At 33.0% G+C, this 21,993-nt stretch overlaps 1 long non-coding RNA gene across 1 annotated transcript; it reads right to left on the bottom strand.

Moving 5' to 3' along the window:
* Positions 1-15,741: 15,741 nt before the first annotated feature.
* LOC126735918 (uncharacterized) lies at positions 15,742-21,509 on the bottom strand. Its single transcript, XR_007660544.1, has 3 exons — positions 20,478-21,509; positions 20,208-20,367; positions 15,742-20,150 (listed from the first exon to the last, which is right to left on the bottom strand). It is a non-coding gene; the product is annotated as an uncharacterized LOC126735918 (long non-coding RNA).
* Between the last annotated feature and the right edge of the window lie 484 nt (positions 21,510-21,993).

Genomic DNA, 21,993 nt, shown 5'->3' with positions numbered 1-21,993 from the left:
CATTTAGTCAAAATCGTCGAAAAATAAACAATTTGACAGGTAACTTTAATTTTAAAGTGCCTTTATTTTATATTTCCATAAATAAAAAGTGTGCATTCGACAGGTACAGTCTTGCCCAAAATAAGTTTACTCATCAAATTTTTATGTGGTGGAACTTAGCTAGAGATTCAGAAACGAAAATCATGTTTTTACAGTCGCCCAGACAAGTTTTGGTAAATTTGCTAGCTATAAATTATTATATCTACCTATACTTTTCAAGTGGTCAATTTTTATATTCCCCATGACACCTAAGGACTTACCTATTTTATTTTCACTTATTTTTTAAAAGACCACCCTTGTTTGTAATCCTCGTATCAATAATTGACACACACACACTTTTATTTTCGAATACACAAGTCTTTTAGTAACACGTCTTGTCGAAAGGAACAAATAAAATAAAAGAATCCTGAATATAACACGCACCCTATTCGTTTCATGGCTTATAAATCGGATATCATATAATATTTCTCTCACCTACATACTTGACTTAAAACCCAAACCTCATTGCGGCCTTCGAACGACCTTGCTCTATTCCCTAATCAACGCCGACATCGCGTTGATGAGGCAGGTCATTGAACCCGGGACTGTTACATTTCGTTTTGTAGCATGTCGTTTTTTCAAAGACGGGTCCCATATACGTGCGCCCAGAAGTTTTTTTAATACTAAAACAGCAAAATTAAATTACATACTAGGTAGGTACTTACGTATTTTTGCATAAATGTACATCGTTACACTAATTTCAAATTTTAAAGATCAATTACAATTATTATAAATTGTGTTCAATATGACCTCCTAAATTTTGTACGCAAGCGTTTACCATTTTTGAGAATGAGTCATTAACCTTTACCAACATAATTGGCGTGACTGTTTGAAAAATCTCCCGATTTTTATTTTTCATATTTTCACTTGTCGTAGTTCACTTGTCGTAGTTATTTGATAGACTTTCCTTCACATATCCCCACAAGAAAAAATCCAGATTGGTCAAATCTGGGGATCTTGCGGGCCAAGAGACCGGCCCACCTCTCCCTATCCACCGGCCATCAAAATGCTCATTTAAAAAATTTCTAACAGCATGGCTATAATGAGCTGGAGCGCCGTCATGCTGAAACCAAATCCTATCTCGAACATGGTCAAGCAACGTTTGTAGAAGGACATTAAAATCGTTTTGTAAAAAGTTTAAATACATTTCACATGTTTATTTTCAGATGTCCATTAAAAAAGTGCGGTCCAATAACGTAATGTCCTATTATTCCTGCCCAAACATTAAGCGACCATCTATGTTGATGATGAATTTCTCGGGTGAAGAATGGATTGCTGGTGTCGTAATAATGAAAATTATGTTTATTAACACTGCCATTATTATGGAATGTAGTTTCATCCGAAAAAAGCACAAAATTTAAAAATTCAGGCTGACGAATCCTATTTTGCGCCCACTGACAGAAAGCCATTCTTGTTTCATAATGCTGCGGAAGTAATTCCTGCAACAATTGAATATGGTAAGGATGGAATTTTTCGCTTCGAAGCATGCGAGATATTGATGTTGCACTAAAGGGTAATTCTTTAGCAAGCTGCCTAACGCTTTTATGAGGATCTTCAACGACACTTAAAGCTACTGTCATACTGTTTTCCTCATTTGTAACTGGCTTCACCCGTTCATGTTTTTCATAAATTACACTTCCTGTTCTCTCAAATCTTTCTTTTAGTTTTTGAAACACTTGTGCTTGGGGATGTCTCCTTTCAGGATAAAGTTGCGCATAAATTCTAGATGCCAAAAAGCTATTTCTTTCAGCAGCTCCAAAGGCATATATCATATCAACAAATTCCTCACCAGGAAAATTCATATTGATTACAAAATGAACAATAACAATTAAAAATGGATTAACTAATTCACTGATAATAATTTCTAAAATGGTTTTTAAAGAAAAAACATTGATCTTGTCTACTGCTGCTATAAATCTAATAATATGACAATTATCATTTGACGTTTAAACCAATTTTTTTAAGCAATCTTGATCAAAACTTAAAGAATACCAGTTTTATGCATAGTATTTTACAGAAAAGTAAAAATATCTCAAAAAGTACTTGGTTTAGCTATAGGATATATTAAATAAAAAATTAAGGTATTTGAGGGACAAACTTATTTAGATAAAAATATACAGGGTGTTCCATTTGAAAAATTTGAGATATTGCGTATTTAATTTCAGCAAGTTTGAAAGTTCTTTAAAAACACCCTGTATTAAAAAATTACAAACTATCATAGTCAGCCTAGAGGAGGTACCCTAGACTAACTGTGGTACAAGTTTCATAGGCGCAAAATAAATTTTAAGTTAATTATGATTTTTTAAACGAACCCTCTCTAAAAGGCAAAAAATAGCATAAAAAAATTAATTACGTTGCAATGCCGCACGGAAATTTTAAAAACGTTATACCAGAGTAAAGTACTCTTTTTGCCTCACATTTTAGTAGCATAATATACAGGGCGTACCATTTAAAAAAAATCATATTTTATAGTAACTTTTTTATGACACACCCAGTATACATAAAAATAGTTTTAGTTCGTAGGATTTTGTCAACCCTACAACTTCGCTGAAAAACTTTTTGCTCTACCTCGTATAGTTAAGGCGCTATCTTAGCCGTACACCTTGTTGGCACACTCTGTATATATATATATATATATATATATTTTATCTCGCACAACTCAAGAACCACTTTTTAAAAAAAAATCTATTTATTAAATATTAAAATTTAAACGGACATAGTTTCTGCCTATAAATATTCTGTAATTAATCTATTTTTTACAATAAAACTTAAACCTATTTATACTAAATCTAACTGCTGACTACGTGAGAACTGTAGATTCCATAATATGGTGTGATCCGATTCAAGGATGCTGACTTAGCGGTTCCCATGAGAAAGGTCGCCCACGTGCATGGGAAGATCCAATATAACAGCTCCCCATCAAATAAAAAAGTTGATGCTATGCAACAACTTTTAAATTGAGCTTAACTGGATGGTTTCTTCCTGGATCGGGTTTTCTGGATGGATGCTGGTTCGTCTCTTGGGGACCAGTCTTTTTAGTAGATCGGTTCCAGGTCTTGGTCGTGGTGGTGAGTCATCGGCTGCAGGAAGGCTTAGTCTAAGGGGCTTGCGACGTCGACACTTGCAGAATATGTACAAAACGATGAGGGTTACTACCAAAATTATTGTCAGGATAGTAAACCAGTGGACATGCTTGGTTATAAAGGGCTCTTCGATTAGCCTCTCCAGTTGCTCGGAGTACTGATTTAGCTTATGTTGAGCCACATTCAGGTCGTCAGCGTTGAGGTTGCTGAGCTTAAGGGGCTTCAGTTCGGGAACATGGAACTTGGTTGGGAAGCTTTTGCAACAGTCGTACGGTATCAAGACAGGATGACTTTTATAGGTAACATTTTTGTAGACTTCCATTGGGTACTTAGAGTGAACTCTGGTACTGCCAATAAAGGAGTTGCATTCTGGTTGGAGTCTGAGAAGGGTGTTCCCTCGGATGATTTTCGTCGCAACTTCTGTTTTTCCACACTGGATGGTTACTGGTAGGGGTCCTGAGACGGTTATTAGCCAGTAGTTTTGGTCCAACTCTTGCACATGATAGTCTGACGTCTGGAGAATGGAAGTTTGACAAGTGATCGGTAACTGGGTACTCTGCCTCAGTAGCTGTGCCTCACATATTGCATCGCTATCTATGGGATATTGTAGGAGGTTGGAACAAATGTAGCTATTGATTTGAACCAGTTTGCAGTTATCCAGGCTTGGAGGTAAAATGTACAGTAGAGAATCGTCATCACGCGCAATGTATTTATTTATTGTTGGAATTACATGAGAGAGACCTGTTCGATTATCCAAAATGGGGATAGGAATGTTTCGGTATAGGGTATAGGTTTCAGGTTCAAGTAATGGAATGTTAAGCACAAATACTATTTTGTTTTCAGTTTGAAAGGCTTGCAATTCTATTACATCAAGATACTGAGCAGCGTATTGAAGGTAGGTGGGGAACGGTAAATTATTCTTCGAAAGAGATCGCGAGACTTCTTGTAGAGAATTGATCAAATCCCTTGGGTTTATGATTGAGCTATGTAAAATCTTTAGGCGAGCAAACGTTACGGAGTTTAAAAGATCGTTTAAATAACTTTCCAAATAAACATAACTTTCCCTTAAAAACTCGCAAAGCTCTAAAGTTTTTACTAGGCTTTCATAAAACTTCAATGTATCTGAAATGTCTATCATTGATGTTTTTATTTCTTCAATATCGTGATTGAATGTTAATTCATCTATTTGAATTTTTTGTATGGTTGAATTAAAACTTTTAATAACTGACGTCATTACCGATTTTGGTTTTTTAACAGGGTTTCAAGTTCTCGTTCATCGTGCGAGAGTTTGTCTATGCATTCATTAAAATATTCGCCGTCAGACGAATCTAAGTTGCCGGTTATTGATTTAAAGATACCACCTATTCCGTTTATTAATCCGCGTTTGATTCGATAGGTTCTTTAGTACCAGCCGTAACTTCTGACAATTTAAGATTAACAGAGTCAGCGATTCTTGAAAGAAGACTAAAATGAGTTTGAACAATACTTTTAAAAGCGGTAATACGGGGAGAAGAGTCAGCCGTTAGGTCAGAGAGGATAGAAAGTAACTTATCATTATGATTAATGGCTTGCCTTATGGGCTCTAAATCTTTGTACACAAGCAAGGTCCATTTATTATTCGACACTCTTACTTTTCCTTCTTCGTGGAAAAATATGCCAACCGTGTTATTTACAGGCGTAAGCAGGAATTGAGTGACCGCTGCTGGGATCAGCCAGAGAAATCTGAAATAAATTAGGACTGTTCTACTCATAGTATGGCTTCAAACGATCAAAATTGACTTTAGAAGTCTGATTAGTGATTAAATTTTTCAATTTTGCAGAATTTTGATAAACTTCTAACACTTCGAAGGGGCCATTAAAGAGGTTTTGCGCTTTGGTGGTCATTTGCGACTCTTTGATATAAACTTTTTGTCCTACTTGATATTCTGATTTATTTCTATTTACAATGCGGTCAAATCGAATTTTGGCTTTTTCTTTCTTGTCGTTAGTTCGAGAGCGAGCGAGTTTGTAATAATATTCCATACGATTATTTAAATCTCGGACATATTTCGTTATTAACTGCTCTTGATTGTATAAGGTTTCCGGTGGTCTGCTGGACGTGTGACCAAAAATAAGCTCGTAGGGTGTAAACCCATGAGTTTTATTTTTAGTGTTGTTGTAGCAGATTATACCGCATACGGCAGAACATTAAAAGGATTTTCATCAAGGTATTCAGCGCTATGGGCTCTAATCATTTCAGTCAGCGTCGCGTGAAATCTCTCAAGCGAGCCATTTGACTGGGGGTGCTTACACTGGAAAACGTTAGCTTGATATCATAAAGCTTAAAAAGATCTTTTAAAAGGCTGTTGTCAAATTCTCGCCCTTGGTCAGCATGGATCCGCAAAGGGGTACCGTAGTGTTGAAAAAATAATAATAGTGTATTAACTACAGAGGATGCCTTTTTATCTAGTTGGGGGTAGGCTTGCGTGAATTTAGTTAATTCGTCCCTAATAGTTAATGCATAATTTCTAATCGGATATTCAAAAAGATCTATGTTTATTCTTTCAAACGGTGTTTTTGGGGTTTCAGTGATTACAAGGGGAGTACTAAGATTTTTTCTATAAATTTTTACCTTTTGACAAATATCACATTTTTTTATAAAAACTTCTACATCGCGAGTTAAACCAGGCCAGGTATATTTTTCTTTTATACGCCTGACTGTTTCGTTTATGGCACGGTGTAGGTTATTTTTCCCTGTGTGGTATTGATCTAAGATGATAGGGATTTGGTCTTGATCTGGTGCTAAAACGATGCCTTGACATATTCTTAATTTAATATCTTTGTCGGCAAAGATATACGAAAATAATTCGAGAACCGGTAGGTTAAGATTATTTTCAACACAATAAGTTTGAGTAAGGTCAAATTCATTACTGCACGTGTAAAGAGCATATAAAAGGTGTTGAGCAATTAAACCTTTATTAGCTGGCAAAAGGAAAATAAAATATTTTCGATTTTTTACACTTGTGCTTGACAGGATATTAACTTTATAAGTTTCATATTCGATATTCTCTTCGAGTAAATCGTCCATTATTTTATAATGAAGATCTTCGAGTTTAGTTTGACAAAAGAAACTTACGATGTTTTTGTGTGATTTGTCTAAAAGTTGTGAATTAGAAATTTCGATTTTTGAATAATCAATAATCGACTGAGTACTGTATAAATTTACGAATCTATTGTAATCTTGGGTCATTTCTTTATCGTCATCATCGGGTTCATTTTCATTGGAAGGAGGTGTTTCTTTACTAGTAGAGGGCTGGTCTTCATTGGCGGCAAGGATAGTAATTTTTGATTGAAGATTTATACAATCCTTGACATGATTAATTTTTACCCTTGAAAGAGCATCCGCATTTTTGTTTATTTTACCAGGCTTATATTCGATTTTATAGTCGTACTCCTCTAGTTTTAGGCGCCAACGAGCTAATCTACTGCCGGGATCCTTGATTGAGAAAAGCCAAGGACGATGATCAGTAGTTAGAAGAAACTTACGACCGTAGAGATACGGGCGGAAATGTTTCACAGCCCAGACGATGGCTAAGAGTTCTCTTTCAATAGTGGAGTATCTCGTCTCAGCACTACAGAGAGTCCTTGATGCATAGGCTATTGGGAGGTCCTTTCCTACAGGTCCTTGTGAGAGTACAGCTCCAATAGCGAAGGCACTAGCATCGGTTGTCAGAACAAACGTTTCCTCAAAATTTGGATATATAAGAATTGGATCGGATACAAGAGACTTTTTAAGATCGTTAAATGAATTTATACACTCAGAATCAAAATTAAAAGAAGTGTCTTTCTGTAAAAGAGTCGTCAGAGGTTTTGAAATTTTGGCGAAATTAGGAATAAAGCGTCTGTAATATCCCGCAAGACCTAAGAAAGATTTGACATCCTTGGTGGTGGTAGGAATGGGAAACTTATGGATACACTCAATTTTAACAGGATTGGGTTTAACGCCGTCCTGGGTGATGAGATGTCCCAAATAAGCGACTTCCTTCCTAAGAAATTCGCACTTGTCAGGCTGAATTTTTAAATTTGCCTTATGAAGACGTTTGAAAACCTCAGTAAGTCTAGCGATGTGCTCATGAATAGTAGGCGAATAAATTATTATGTCATCCATGTAAACCAAGCAGCGTTCGTTCTGGATACCAAGAAGAATGTTATCCATAACTCGCTGGAAGGTAGATGGAGCATTCTTCAGGCCAAATGGCATTCGGACGAATTCAAAATGACCATTTTCTACAGAAAAAGCTGTCTTGGGAATGTCGTCTGCATTTATCTCGATCTGATGAAACCCTGAAGCGAGATCGAGCGTAGTGAAGTACTGACATTTCCCTAACTGGTCGAGAAGATCGGAAATATTCGGAAGAGGATACTTGTCTCCAACGCTGAGCTCATTGAGTTTACGGTAATCAATCACCACTCTCCATTTTTGTTCTCCAGAGGCGTCAAGTTTTTTGGGTACGACCCATACGGGGGAAGACCAAGGAGACGTCGAGGGGCGAATGATATTTTGATCGAGCATTTTACCAATTTGCTTTTTAACTTCTTCCTTATGTACCTGGGGGTAGCGATAAGATTTTGTGAAGACAGGTCGAGCATTATTGGTATCGATACTATATTTGATTTCGCTGGTGAACGTTAGTTGGTCACCTTCAAGGTAAAATATGTCAGAAAAGTTTAGACATACATGAGTAACAAGTTCTTTTTCTTCGTCATTTAAATGTTCAAGTCGAAGTTGGTCTCGTATTTTGGCTTTACGATCAAGGCTTTTTTTATTGGGTTTTGAGTTAAAGTTTAAAATATTTTCTTTACATTGGTCTGTGTCAACATTAAATGGTTCTATTTTGAGTTCTGAAAAATCAACTGTTTTTGGTATGGCATTAGCATTAACTATGGTGGTTAAAAATTCACCACATTCGTTGACTCTGACCATTGCATTTGGTAACCTAACTTTATCTTTTACATCAGAGTATAGTAAGGCATCAGTATTAGACAAGTTACACTTGAGTTTCAAAATTTTCTCTGTCCGGGGTTCAATTGAAATTAAATTTACAGGTGCTGTCTTTTGCTGAGAATTTTCTGCACTTGATTTTATGTTTTCAACTTTATGCAGGGGAATACTTTTAGAGTTTGTTATTAGCTGTTTTGCATTTAAATCTATTACGCATTCATAACGTTCAAGAAAGTCTAATCCTAGTATTCCATCAAAATCGATATCGAGGTCGTAAATATACACCTTATGTGGCTCTCCAGGGCCAAAGGAAACAAGGGTAGATTCTTGAATTGTTAATTTTTGATCCGTAATACCTTGGATAGTAAGGTTTTCAGGGAATCTTTTGGGAAAATTTTGGGCCGTTTTTTCCTTAAAAATTGAAATGCCTGCACCAGTGTCAATGAGTAATTTAAATCTATTTGATGCATCGTTAATATAGTAAAGGTTTTCAGAATTTACAGTTAGTAAGGATTTTAAATGAAATGTTGTTCCGGAAAGTTTAGGTTTGGGTCCATGTTGTCCAGATTTAGGGTCTGTATCTGCAACTGAAGTTCGGCTACTGGGTCCTGGGTGTTGCTTTCTGGGGGTTGGCTGGTAGTTGGAAGCGTGAGAAAATCCTGATAGTCATTAGTATGAATATGAACATCAAGAGAATAATTATAGTAATCGCCAGAATTTTCAGCATAGGATTGATGATCCGACTCGTGTTGCAAAGAGTAATTCGGGTCGTATTCCTCCTGGGGTTGTTCATAGTGCACATGGTGTGTCCTCTGCTGCGGCTGGGAATACTGGGGTTTGTATTGACTAAAGGAAGGACGATTTTGGACCTGATTTGGATTAGCATTTCCAGAATTCCTGTTCTGGTTTCCATTATTGGTTCTCCATTGTTGTTGCAAAAAACTATTTCCATTTACACCTTGTTGTGGTTGATGACGGAAATTTGGTGGGTTAGGATTATGACGTTGAAATGCCTGTGGGTCACCATAAGAAGGCGAGTTAAAACGACATTGATTGGTAATATGACCAATACGACCACAAATTCCACATTTAGGCAATTGTGTTTGCCTTGGCATCATTGGTTGAGTTGTTGGCCTCTGCATAGGGGGTTTCGAAATTTTCTGATTCTCAAAATATGAAAGCTGAAGCTCCCTACGGATTCTGGATTGGGCTTCTAAAAGTGTAGAAGGGTTGCTAGCTCGAATGAGTTGTCCTAGACGGTGTTCCAGACCCGTTAACAAGGTATTTAGAGCCATAGTCTCAATTAATGTGGTTTGTGTTAATTTTTGTTCTTTAGTTGTTAATAAAGGTGATTTTTGGATGCACGAATGCATTTTTGCGTTCAAAACTTGTAAACGGTTAAAGAATGTAAGTGGCGATTCGCCCGGTAGTTGCTTAAGGCGTTGCAGGTCTTGTATAAGCGAAGACAAGTCACCAAAATGTAAATTTAAGAGTTGTTTAATTTCAATATATGACATGGGGTTACGCGAACTAATTAATTGCGCTGCCCTACCTCTAAGTTTATTTTTAATATGAATGACTAAAAATACTTTTTGTTGTGCGTTTGCCATATCGTATGCGCAATCGCACGCATTAATAAAATTGCTTAAAAAAATTTGATCACCCTCAAACTCGGGTACAATCGAAAATATTTCAGAGAGCTTATAAGGCTCTACCTCAACACTGATGTTCGCATCTTGAAAACGTTCTTGACCTTGTTCGGTCATTTTGTTAAATTTACTTAAAATGCAAAAGAAAATATACCAATTCAATTACTTGAGTACGTTAAGGAAAAATTGGTTAAAGTTAAGTATCTAATAAATTTTATTTTATTTCAGGGAATAGGTTCAAGGACAAATATTTTTGAAAAATCGAACAGTTTCGAATTATCAAAACACAAAAAAAATAATAATAATAAAAATGTTTAAAATCAATGAAAAAACAAATAATATAAACGAGACGATTCTTTACTTACAAAAAATAATACTCCATGAGAGCCGTGTTCTCGTTCGACTGCCAGGTGGTTAAAATGCTTTTGTTCCTCCTGAAGACGTCCCAGTTACACTTCTCTTGGCAGGTTCTTCTGTTAAGGGATGGAATCCGCCGCTACTAGTGGGAATTCTCCTGTTCTAATAGCGTTGACAGATCCTACCGACTGCGCCAAATTGTTATCTCGCACAACTCAAGAACCACTTTTTTAAAAAAAATCTATTTATTAAATATTAAAATTTAAACGGACATAGTTTCTGCCTATAAATATTCTGTAATTAATCTATTTTTTACAATAAAACTTAAACCTATTTATACTAAATCTAACTGCTGACTACGTGAGAACTGTAGATTCCATAATATGGTGTGATCCGATTCAAGGATGCTGACTTAGCGGTTCCCATGAGAAAGGTCGCCCACGTGCATGGGAAGATCCAATATAACATATATATAAGGCAATGTTTCAATCTATAGATTAGTCTTGCCAGGGCAGCGCTGCGATTTCTACAAGGTAATCTGTAAACTTTTTTCTTGCTGATGATCCTCTTTTTAGCTCTACTTAAGTTATTGTTATCAATGGAACAAAACTGGCATAATTCTATCTTATTCTTGTCATCCCTTCCTTCATAGCGTTTCCGAACAAAATTATGCATAATGCAGGCTGCTTTTACTATACATTCTGCTAAATCAATATCAACGTTTAATAAACAACAAATTGATATGCGTAGAATTTCGTATAGTAAGGCATCATCATTTTCTCACAAATATTTTTGAAAATTGCACAATCGCTACATTTGCCATACGCGTCAATGTCTACCTAAGTAAACTGCAGTTAAAAACGCTATCGTTGATTGAATATTTGGGCAATTCTGTGTTTTAAAATGTACCCAGTCGACTATCAATTGCCGTTTAGTTTCGTCTACTTGGTGCTGCCGAAGCGGCAAATCCAGAAACCATTCATTTAAGCTGCTGTCTTCTTTGACTTAGGTTTTTAACGACGCTGGAATCTCCGCTGCGGGTGTGTTAAGACAAGGGTGATGCTACCAACTATGTTTTTACGTGTAGAGAGGTGCTGAAATTTCTTACAAATAAAATTTTATAAAAACAAATTAATTACTTACAAAAATCTGTTATTGAGACGGAAATGAATAAATTTAAAAAAATATATAAAAAGCCATTTTTTACAAAATTTTCCGTGGTCAAGTGTGTCAAGTTTTTAAATAAAAGGCCTGTTGCACTTAATTTATTAAAAACTAATATAAAAAAAATGTGGAATAAATTTTAAGATATAAGTAGGTTTCACGTAAATATAAAGAACAAATAATTGATAAGACTTAATAATTGAAAAATATAAATTGACTAAAATAATTCATAAGACTTAATATCATAAAACCAGGAATTTTATAATCTGGCTACGACATATACAAATACTAAATTCGATACTAATATTTATATTACTAATATTTTTTCCATCTGAATGAAGCATTAGTTTTTCTTTCTTTTGACACTGTTTTTATTGACATTTCAGCTGTCAAAAAATGTAAAATGTGAAAAGGCGGCAAGACTCTCCTAGGCCTCCGGCCTCCACCCTCCAGGCCTCCAGTACAGTCCGTATATTTGTGTTCTGTGATGGCGTGCATGGCGCCCCTAGATGAGAACATAAATCTCTTCATGAATTACAAAGGCAGCATACAATGGTGAAAGGGACCCCTGCAAGAAGGGAGACATGTATGTAAGTTATAATATTTCTGATTTAATGCTTGACGACTGCTTAAGAAATCCGGTAAGGCAGCCCTTACTTCCCCCTTAAAAAAATGTATTTCCCTTTCTGGTTCTCAATTTGAAAATACATATCAAAAACCCTCTATTTATTATTATTGTTTTTAATTTTAATTTTTATTAATTTACATTCTTTCAAATTAAAAACAGTAATAAATAGAGGGTTTTTTATGATGGGAGGGATGATATGCAATCAAACCCTGGGGCATGTGCCTGTTACCAATTTTAAACCTTTTACCCCCTGATGATGGACATCACTGTGTCCGAAACATGTAGGAAATTTTAAGTTAACTAAATGTTTAATAAATAAGTGGAGGGAGACTGAAGGATTTTCATTTTACCTTAACTTCTCAAGAGTTAAACAATAATTGTATCTGGCTCTGAATATGCCAAGTATAACCTATACCAAAAATACATTTTTGGTTGACTAGAAGATACTGTATATCGTTCTTTGCCAACTTATTTTGTTCAGAACTCTGGAATTTGAATTAAGAAAAGCAGCAATCGGAGGAACTATATCCATTTTGGAAGCTTCGGAGAGCAATGAGTCATTTTGCAGATGACTTCATGAACAATTTATTAATTGGCATAACCAAGAATAACTTAAAGAAAATGCTCAATATTTTACAATGGTGTGATTGCTGTGGTAAGATAAATGGCTTTTTTTGTAAGCAAAGCACTTGCTTGGACTGTATGAAAAAGGGCATTTTATTGACCAGGTTTATGATGTGATACTTGATGCGTTCTGTATCATGGATCTTTTTCTTTTATTTTATATATAACATTATAGTTAGATAGAGTGGGTGGTGCTCTCTGTGGCCTGTGCTATTTTGTTCAGTTTTATTGATATTTGCACTTGATGTAACATTTTTTATAGAGATTAGGACTGTGTTGGATGCCACTTGTCTTCAGAGAGAATTGGATTTGTTTTTTTTGTGGAGAATCTAATGACTTTGAATAACTAACAGTTATAACTACAAAATCAACAACACTCCTTAATATGATATCTGAGATTTCTGGTCTTGATTGAGTTTTAAAATCACAGTTTCCATTGCAGACACAATAATCAGATTGACCTGATTACTGACTGACTTCAATATCTAATTGCAAAATGTGCAACATTACTCTCTTGTTTGACACATTCTGGAATACTGGTCACTTGTTTTGTCTCTTTCATTTCTGTGTTATGTCCAACAGATTGAGATAAAAACTCAAGTATCAAGAAAGACTTAAAATTATAAATTTAAAGAGGAGCAAGTTAAAGCTAAAAGCAGTAAGAATATGAGTGGCTTAGGAACAATTTAGATTTAGGTACCTTATAAAAATATTTGTGCTTTAAGTATAAGTGATAATTGGTGATATATAATATATGTTTCATGATCATTAATTTGTATAGCATTGATAAGCCTAATATAATTCATCTTAATTTGGTTGCTGAATCTTATCTAAAAATTAAATATAAAATTTAATTTTGGTTTTATGAAACATCCTTTAGCAATTTTTTTTTTCTTCTCTAATTTTCACATTTGTTTTTTAATTATGATATAATTATTTTGTTATATCACACTACCAGTGTAATAATGCATAAAGATTTTTCACTAGTAAGGACATAAAATTAGTTACTTTAATACACATATTGATAGATAAAATGAAAAAAAAAATCCTGGGAAATCAAGAAAAAAATAATATTTACTTTTATAGGCTAATACTAATTAACTAACTCTAATCATTGTTGTTGACATAATTTGTATTATCAAATTGCATGTGGAGCACATTACCCTCTCTTGAGCTGAAACTCCATAATTTTCAAACTCAAGCAGCTGCATAATGACTGATGATTCAATATTTTGTGAAACAAGTAGGTATAATATATCTAAACTAAATCTCATTTTTGTTAATGTATCAATGTGTAACATTATAAAAATAGGATCCAATTTATAGTCAATAATTTCTTCATAATACTTTTGTTTATTTCTTTTGTGACAACTTATTTAATAATTGACTGCTGAATCCTTCAGTTTTCAGTACATTACAATAATATTTTATAAATTATAATTTTAGGGTAGTAAGTAAACAATAGAGCCACTGCATATTTAGCCAACTACCTATTTTAACTGCTGTACAGATTAGATATTTACCTGTAAACTATATTATTACCTTAGAACATTGAAAGGCTAGAAGTAGCATGCCATGGAACTATGGGCAGGTTTGTTTGCTTGCAACATCTCTGATGCAATGATGCCAAATGCTTATATAGAAATGCCGAAAATCACTTTATAATATCATAAAAATTTTCATTTGTTTCTGAAGGCACAAAACAATACTACTGCTTCCCTTTAATAAAATATCAAGCATTTTTTTAAATAAAATAATAGAAGATACTCCATATCTCGAATGAAAAAATTATAAATATTTATTCGTTATTATAGAGTTTGAGTATAAGTAATATTACCATTTATGAGCTATTTATGTGTTTTTTTTTTTAACAGACTTCATTAGAGGAAGGTCAGAATAAAAAGCATTTTTATGGAAATTATATATTTTATTATTATAATATTATAGTATTCTTAACAAATCATGTTTTAATACACAAATTTTTAACATGTTGCATAATTTTATTGTTATTGTTATATTAAACAAAACTCAGTTTTACATATCACTTACTTTATATCACATAATATATACTTCTATGGTGCTAACTTTTTCAAAGGGACAGTATTGCTATAGCAGAAAAAGTTAAAACTACAAGGACATTCAAGATGGATGTTCAAGAAGGAAAGGATGTTTGTGAAGGAGTTGCAGGTTTTTTATAGGTTATAAGACTTTTATTATGAGTATTTAGCCTGTACAATTTGTTTTGAGACATTTAACACTGACCTATATAATACCTAATACCAATTATATCATATTAATTTATGCTAAAAAACAAAGCTTATTTAGGAATAAAGACTATGTACAATAGATTAGATTAGATAGTTTATTAGTAGTAATATACAAACAAGTACTTTTACAAGTCAAATAAAATATGTAGTATGTTGGGCTTTTTCGAAAATCGTATTATTTCTTAAGTATTTTAATAATGACTTGAGACATATAATTCAATTTCTTTGGCGCAAATTTGTTTGTTGCAATCTTCAAATTTTAATTTTTTATTCTTTATTTTTTTCCATAATTTGGCGACTCACTTTAGCTTTTGAAAAGGTGGAATAATCAGTGCTTAGGTCCCCAGGATACCATTTTGATTTTACCCTAGAATAATGTACATAAAAATATAGTATTGCCAAAATTAAAAATTTGTAAATTTTTTAAATAATTACATATGAACTTTATATCAATATATTATCAATTTTTTATTATATCAAAAAAAAAACTTACTTTTTGTGTGGTGGTGATATTAAATTATTATAAGTTAGTGTTATTAAATTAATATCTTTCTCCAAGCATACCTCTACATTTCTAAGTCTAAAGACAAAAATGAAAATAAAAAATAAAAAAAATGTATTATGATATTTCAATTGATCACTAAAATGTATGTTATTATAAAGAACCTTAATATCATATATTTTAATGATTAATTGCATTCAATTAAACAAATATAACACAATAAAATACTATATCACTTTTAAATAAGATATATAGAATAACATATCTACAAACATAATTTGAGGCTGATTATTTAATATTTTCTAACTTAAGAGCTAAATGTAAAACAGGAATTCAAAAATTTGGTAACAACCTTGACAAGGGACAACTGTTAGTATATACATCTTTTAAATGAACAAATCTATTTTGTTGAAATATTAGATAAAAATTTTCTATGACCCATTCTAAGGCTACTCTCTCTTGTTGTACATAACATTCAATTTTAAAAGCATCTGAGATGAACCAACTAATTAAAATTGTTGAATTTGGACTTATATATAGATTTTCATTGTCTTCATAAATTTTTCATTAAATCCAATTTTATATGTATATTACTTTCCCGCTGAAAATCTAAACCTAACCTCCCACAATGTTTGGATTATTTTCATAATGTAATATTAAATCCCCTATTAATAATAGATTATTAAATATGCAATAGTAATTTGCATATATAAATGCATATAGTAATGTGATTCACATGAAGAAGGGTGATAGGTCGAAATGAAGTCAAAAGATTTGCACATTTTTCTTTTGGAATTACTATAAATACAAATACAAATAGTTTATTAGTGCTTACAATACCAAAAGTTAATAGATATAACAAATAAACCAAAGACTATAGATTGTTAAAATAAGTGAGAATTATACTTCTTCTTCTTGCCTGGTTTATTGGCTTCTCCTCCCAAATGGTGCAATTTGCCCGATCATTCTTGGAGTGTATGGGTGTTTATCTGACTCTGAATCATAACCCATACATGAATGTATGGTGCTATTTTTTTTCCTAGGTGGGGGTCTTCATTGATAGTTCTTGCCTTTCTCAATTCATTTTTATTTAGCTGTTGGGTTTTACATATACTATGACATACACTATGTTGGCAAGGTTTTATCTGATTTATCTTAGTATCTTTAAAGTTAATAACTGTCAATTATTTGTGGGATGGACTGAATGGATCTTATTCTCTTTTTTAAGCTTTCTGTTTAGAGATACAAAATTTCCTCATTCCTCAACGGCATGGTCTTTGTTTAAACATAAAAAACAACAAAAATTAAGAAAAAATCCCTTATTGCCCGCTTTGTGAATTCTTTCATCTTCCCTTTTTTATATTTTCGCTAAGTGCCCTAGTTACTTTGGGGTGAGATGATTGTGTAATCCTCCACTGCCTTTCACTATGTAGTGTTCTGTGGTTAGGACCCCTTTTAATTTATATATAACAACATTATGAGACAGTGTTCTGTTCTAAACCCTGTTTAATATTGGTAGAATATGTCTATTTTATAAATTTACTTTACTTGGGGATATTAAGGATTCTACCAATATTAGCGAGTTGTTTTGCTTTTTTGTTTCCTTCTATGTTAGCATGTCCTCTGGTATCCATGCAATTTTTATGATACACCCAGTACGGATGAGTTGGGTAAATCTTTCTTTGGTTTTTAATATTATTGCTTGGGTATCTGTGTTTATCCCAGTTTTATTAATACTACTCATTGCACTTCTCGAGTCTGAACATATTATGGCATAATTTATTTTCTTTTTTGGCTGCAAATTCTATTGCTTCTTGTATTGCAATGACTTTGGCAGTACATAATATGTCAATTTTTGATGGCAGTTTTGAGGCGAAGTTGTATTGATATTTAGGAGTGTATTCCAAAATCTGTTTTCTCATCTTTTCTATATCCATCTGTGTATATGAAAGTGTACTTTACTTCTAAGTCATCTTTGCTTTTTTGAAAATTTTGTTTGGCTATGTCTCCTTTTTTTATATATAGGTTTAGAGTTTGGATAGGCATTGTTTATATGTTATAGTATGTGGAATAGCATAGAGGTATGTCATATTTGGTTATTTTTCTAAAATATGTAAAGTGGTAGTTAAGTGCTGTAACAAGGTATGGAAGATCCCTTGTTTTCCAATAGTCTGCATTGCACATTTGGCAGCTTTTAATTTCTTCAAGAATGGTAAGAAGAGGGTAGTTATCATTGCTACGTTGGTGGTTTTATTGTTATGATTTTGTTAATAAATTTTGTTGCTAGCCATCTATTTCTGTATTCTATTGACTGTTCAGCTTCTGAGAGTAGTACATTTGTGGGGGTTGATTTCATTGTGTCAATTATTACCCTTAGTGCTGGATAGTGTATCTTATTAAGCTTTTCCTTGTTGTTCTTGGTCAGTGAATTTGACAGGAATCCTCCAAAGTTGATGTGTGATCTGACAAGTACAGCATAAACTGTTGTACATTGTATGCAGGTCTGCTCCCCACCATACTCTACAAAAAGTTTTAACTATATTTATTCCTTTTGTGGCCTTCATTGATATGTTTTCTATATCGAGGGCTTCATAACATAGGGGCATATTAACGAAATTGATAATGTGCAGGAAACTAAAAAAATGTTTTAAAAATTCTGTGGTTTAGGAAGCTTTGTGAAATTTTACATGTAAATGTATTATAAAATTGCTGTTATAAGCTTGCATAAGTCCATGCATTACCATAAGTCATTGCATTACCATTTAGGACTACCAACACAGACTTATAGTCGATACGCCCCTATGTTACGGTGTAACACTGAGCGTAGTGTTATTTTAGTTAATATTTTGCATTCATCATCCGAAGTATCTTGATTTCCGTCATGGGGTAAATCTTTATAATACTGATGGTATACTCGAGGTAAAACCTTATCTTTGCATAACTCTTGTAAATCAGCGTACTTCTTTTCATTTATTGGTAGAAGTTCAGTGTGTAAGTTAGGAACCTCAAATTGCGTCCCAGAAGGTCGGCCACGCGTTTTCTTGACAATATCCACAATATGATAATTTTCATCCCAGTGTTCATTTTTGAAGAAAAGCAACCTTGGACACTCACATTCTTTCAGTTTAAAGTTTCTCCCTGTTCAGCAACTATGCAGTTAGGCATAACATTTTCGCGATAAATCTTGAAATTTTTGAAGTTGGTATATTCTAACACATGAACTTTTGTATGGCTGACCTTTGCTTTTTGCTAAATTAATAACGTTAAACCAGTCGCTTGGAATATAGATTTTGGAATAACGCGATGCAGACTCAATTGTTGAGTGCATAGAGTCGCACTCCATGTGAGTATGACCGACTTCTAAAAAAATTATTTCAATGCTCTCTAGAGAAGGATGTTTAAAAAGACCATGATGAAACATAGCAGCTACTGTAGAATTTCTATTCTGTCCAGGGCAGTTATCGAAAAACATTATTAGGTGCTTTGCAGTCAACGGTACATACTTTTTAATAAACATGAGAGACATGTAGAAATTTCATTTGAACCACATTTTCCATTGGTCTCATCCCAAATATAAGAATAACCTGTCTTATCTTTTGTCGCATAAATAGTAAAATTATATGCAGCTAATTTTCGTTTATAAAATAGCGACTTAGCAAAAAAAAGTGGGCTATACAAAACTGCTTCCAAGTCAAAATTACAAGTAAAATAGGTTGGGTAACTTATTGATTTCTCAGCATCTTGTTTTTTTATGATATTTATGGTGTCTTTTCTTTTTATGTGCAGCTGGTGTTCAGGTTCACGTGGAAGTCTGGCATCTGCAGTTTGAAGGAAAAATTCGTAGCACCAACACTGATCTTTACTTGGAATATAAAAGGCAATCTTCTTTTCTATCAATCTTTCCTTATATTTTGACTTGGATACTGGTTTAACCTCAAGTCCCTTGCAATATTCCAAGTGTATACATTCTTTCTTTATTTAAAATACTTTCCAAATATTTTTTGGTACTGTTTTTTCTACACCAATGAGCTGGCACAACTGGAAAGGAATTAAGGTGGTTATCCATAATTTGAATAGCATCATCAGGAGTTTTGATACCCGGAGCATGTTTTCCCCTGTTATCTGGAGATGGAAGGTTTACATCATTGCAAAGAGATTTTTGCAATGAAGTTCGCATCATTTTTTCGGAAATACCCAATGTAGATAAGAAAAATTGCTTGCAAACTGAAATTTCCACATTAAGGTATAAAAAGCTGTAAGTATTTGTGTACTTTCTTCGAGATAATTGAACTCTGCCCTTTGTAGTTGCTTTTTTCTTCACCCTTGAACTTATCTCTTTGTCTTGAGAGATTTTTAAGTCTTCAAAAATTATTAAAAATTATTTGTCTTCCCGCATAATTAATTTTTTCGTTACATCTCAATTTGCAATTATTGCATACATTTTCTAACGTTCTTGCAGGAACTAAATTTCTTTTAGAATTAACATATTCCATGCCACTGTTTCTTTTGAGTTTTCGGACATTTTGTTTCCATGATGTAGGTTTTTTTCGTTTTTGTCGTTTAAAAAAAAAAATCATTAAAAAATTAATTAATCTGGAAGATAAAGTTTAGAAATGAATAATAAAATCTGTGAATCAGCTCAATTTCTACCTTCTAAATTATAGCATGTTAAAGTCATAACAAAGGAATATGAGATTTGCCAATTACAGTTACACTTTTCTAAAAACGCTCTGAAGTTTTTGTCAAAAAGAGAGCATCCACATCTTCTATAGATTTTTCAGTGCATCCTTGTAGATTGGGGTTTTGTTTGCATACATCTAAAAGAGTATTATAATTAATGTATTATTTTAAAATTAGTGTATCGAATATACTACCTTTTATAGCATTCATCAACTTAAGCAAAAAAAATTTATTTTTTTCTTTTCCTCCCACCCAACTATATTCTTTTAGCACTTCGTCTTCTACAATTTTTGGGATAATTCTTTTTATGGTATCTTTTATAGAATCTCCCCCAACTTAAACCAGCATTCTTATCTAAAAATATCAGAAAAATTGTAAGCTGATGTTGAATTTATCTCAGCATAATAAGTCTAACACAAGTAAAATATTATGAATAGAAAAAAAATAAAAGATCATCAAGTTACCAGGAATGTTGTAGTATTATTATTATCCATTTTCCTGAACATATTATCCATTTCCAAAACAGGCAATGTCAGTAAATCATCATCAGGCTCAATTAATGTAGAATCTATAGAATTGTTGCTTTTCATCTCTGGCAACTGTGTTAAAACAGCTGTTAGCAATTTGGTATTTTGAGCTACTCTACCATTAAGAAGATATAACAGCCTGATTTCTTCACTAGATTCTAAAAACCTTGTTTTAATACATTTGCAATTGCAGGTCTTTTGAAAATGGCTTGTTCTAAAATTCCATCAGAAAAATCACAGATAGACTTACTTTTTCATATAGGTGTGAAAACTATGTTAATGCTACCTCTAGGTTCTGAGAAGAGGAGGTACTCGTTTTGGAGAAGCTAAGTTCAGAGACTGAGGACAATTTGTTGCTTAAATTACTTTAAGCATTGACTAAATAAGCCTAAGAACAAATGATAATAAAGACTGTTTGCTCCTACCAATTAATATCTTCAAGAGGTTGCCAGGAACAGTTTTATATGCAGATAATAAAAACTAATCATTAAACCAGATAAAAAATCATTTATATGTTTTATATGGTTTCAGTAAAAAGCATTAAAAATCAGTAGGTTTATTGTAATTTGTTTACGGTCATAAAAAAACTAGCACTATGTTTATTTTATCAAAATAAAGTTAGATTTTTTCTATTAAAATCTCTTTATAAAATATTTTTAGAAAAAAATGTAAAGGTTTGCCAATTAATAGAAATCAATATTAATAAATAAACTATGTGACCTACAATGTGCTTGTGGATGTGTGGGAATTTTATTTCTTGGTGATCTCTTTACTGTTTTTTTAATGGCGACTCATCAGAATCAAACGACTTAGGATTATTTTTCCTATGCCTTTTTAATAGTCCTGTATTGTCTCCACTTTCTGACTCCAAGCCACTTGTATACTGAGCTTTTTTCACTTTCAACACGTCAAATTAGATATCCCCTGTATATATGCATGACGTTTAATTATGCATTTACTGAAGTTCTGTCAATCACCTCCTGCTAACCTCACTCTAATATGTCAAATGGGAACCCCCATCGTGTGATACATCATAGTAAGGAGCGTAAAATTCTCTATTCAACGGTACCAAAAAAAAATAAATCGGTAAATGTGTAAGCAAATAGTTAGCGAAAATGTCTAGAAATAATGAATATTTTATTTACGCCAAACTTTGGTATGTCAAATGGCTACCCCATGGTGTGATACATTATTTTAAAGGGCATTCATTATGCTATCAAGGATTGTAAAAAAAAATAAAGTTGATTGACCAAGAAGCAATTAAAGTGTAAATCGGTAGGGTAGAAAAACAAATTTAATTAGTTTAACAAATTTATTTTATTAAATGTTCAAAATGCGCGCCGTTATTAGCAAGACCATAAAAAAGCCTATTTTCAAACTCCTTACGAACATTGGCAAGGGTCTGCTCGCTAATTTCTCTGCATTCTTGAAATATTCTATTTTTTAAATTCTC

Source organism: Anthonomus grandis, chromosome 5 (assembly GCF_022605725.1).
Source record: "Anthonomus grandis grandis chromosome 5, icAntGran1.3, whole genome shotgun sequence".
Taxonomy (NCBI): Eukaryota; Metazoa; Arthropoda; class Insecta; order Coleoptera; family Curculionidae; genus Anthonomus; species Anthonomus grandis.
This window is presented reverse-complemented; position numbering and strand designations above follow the sequence as displayed.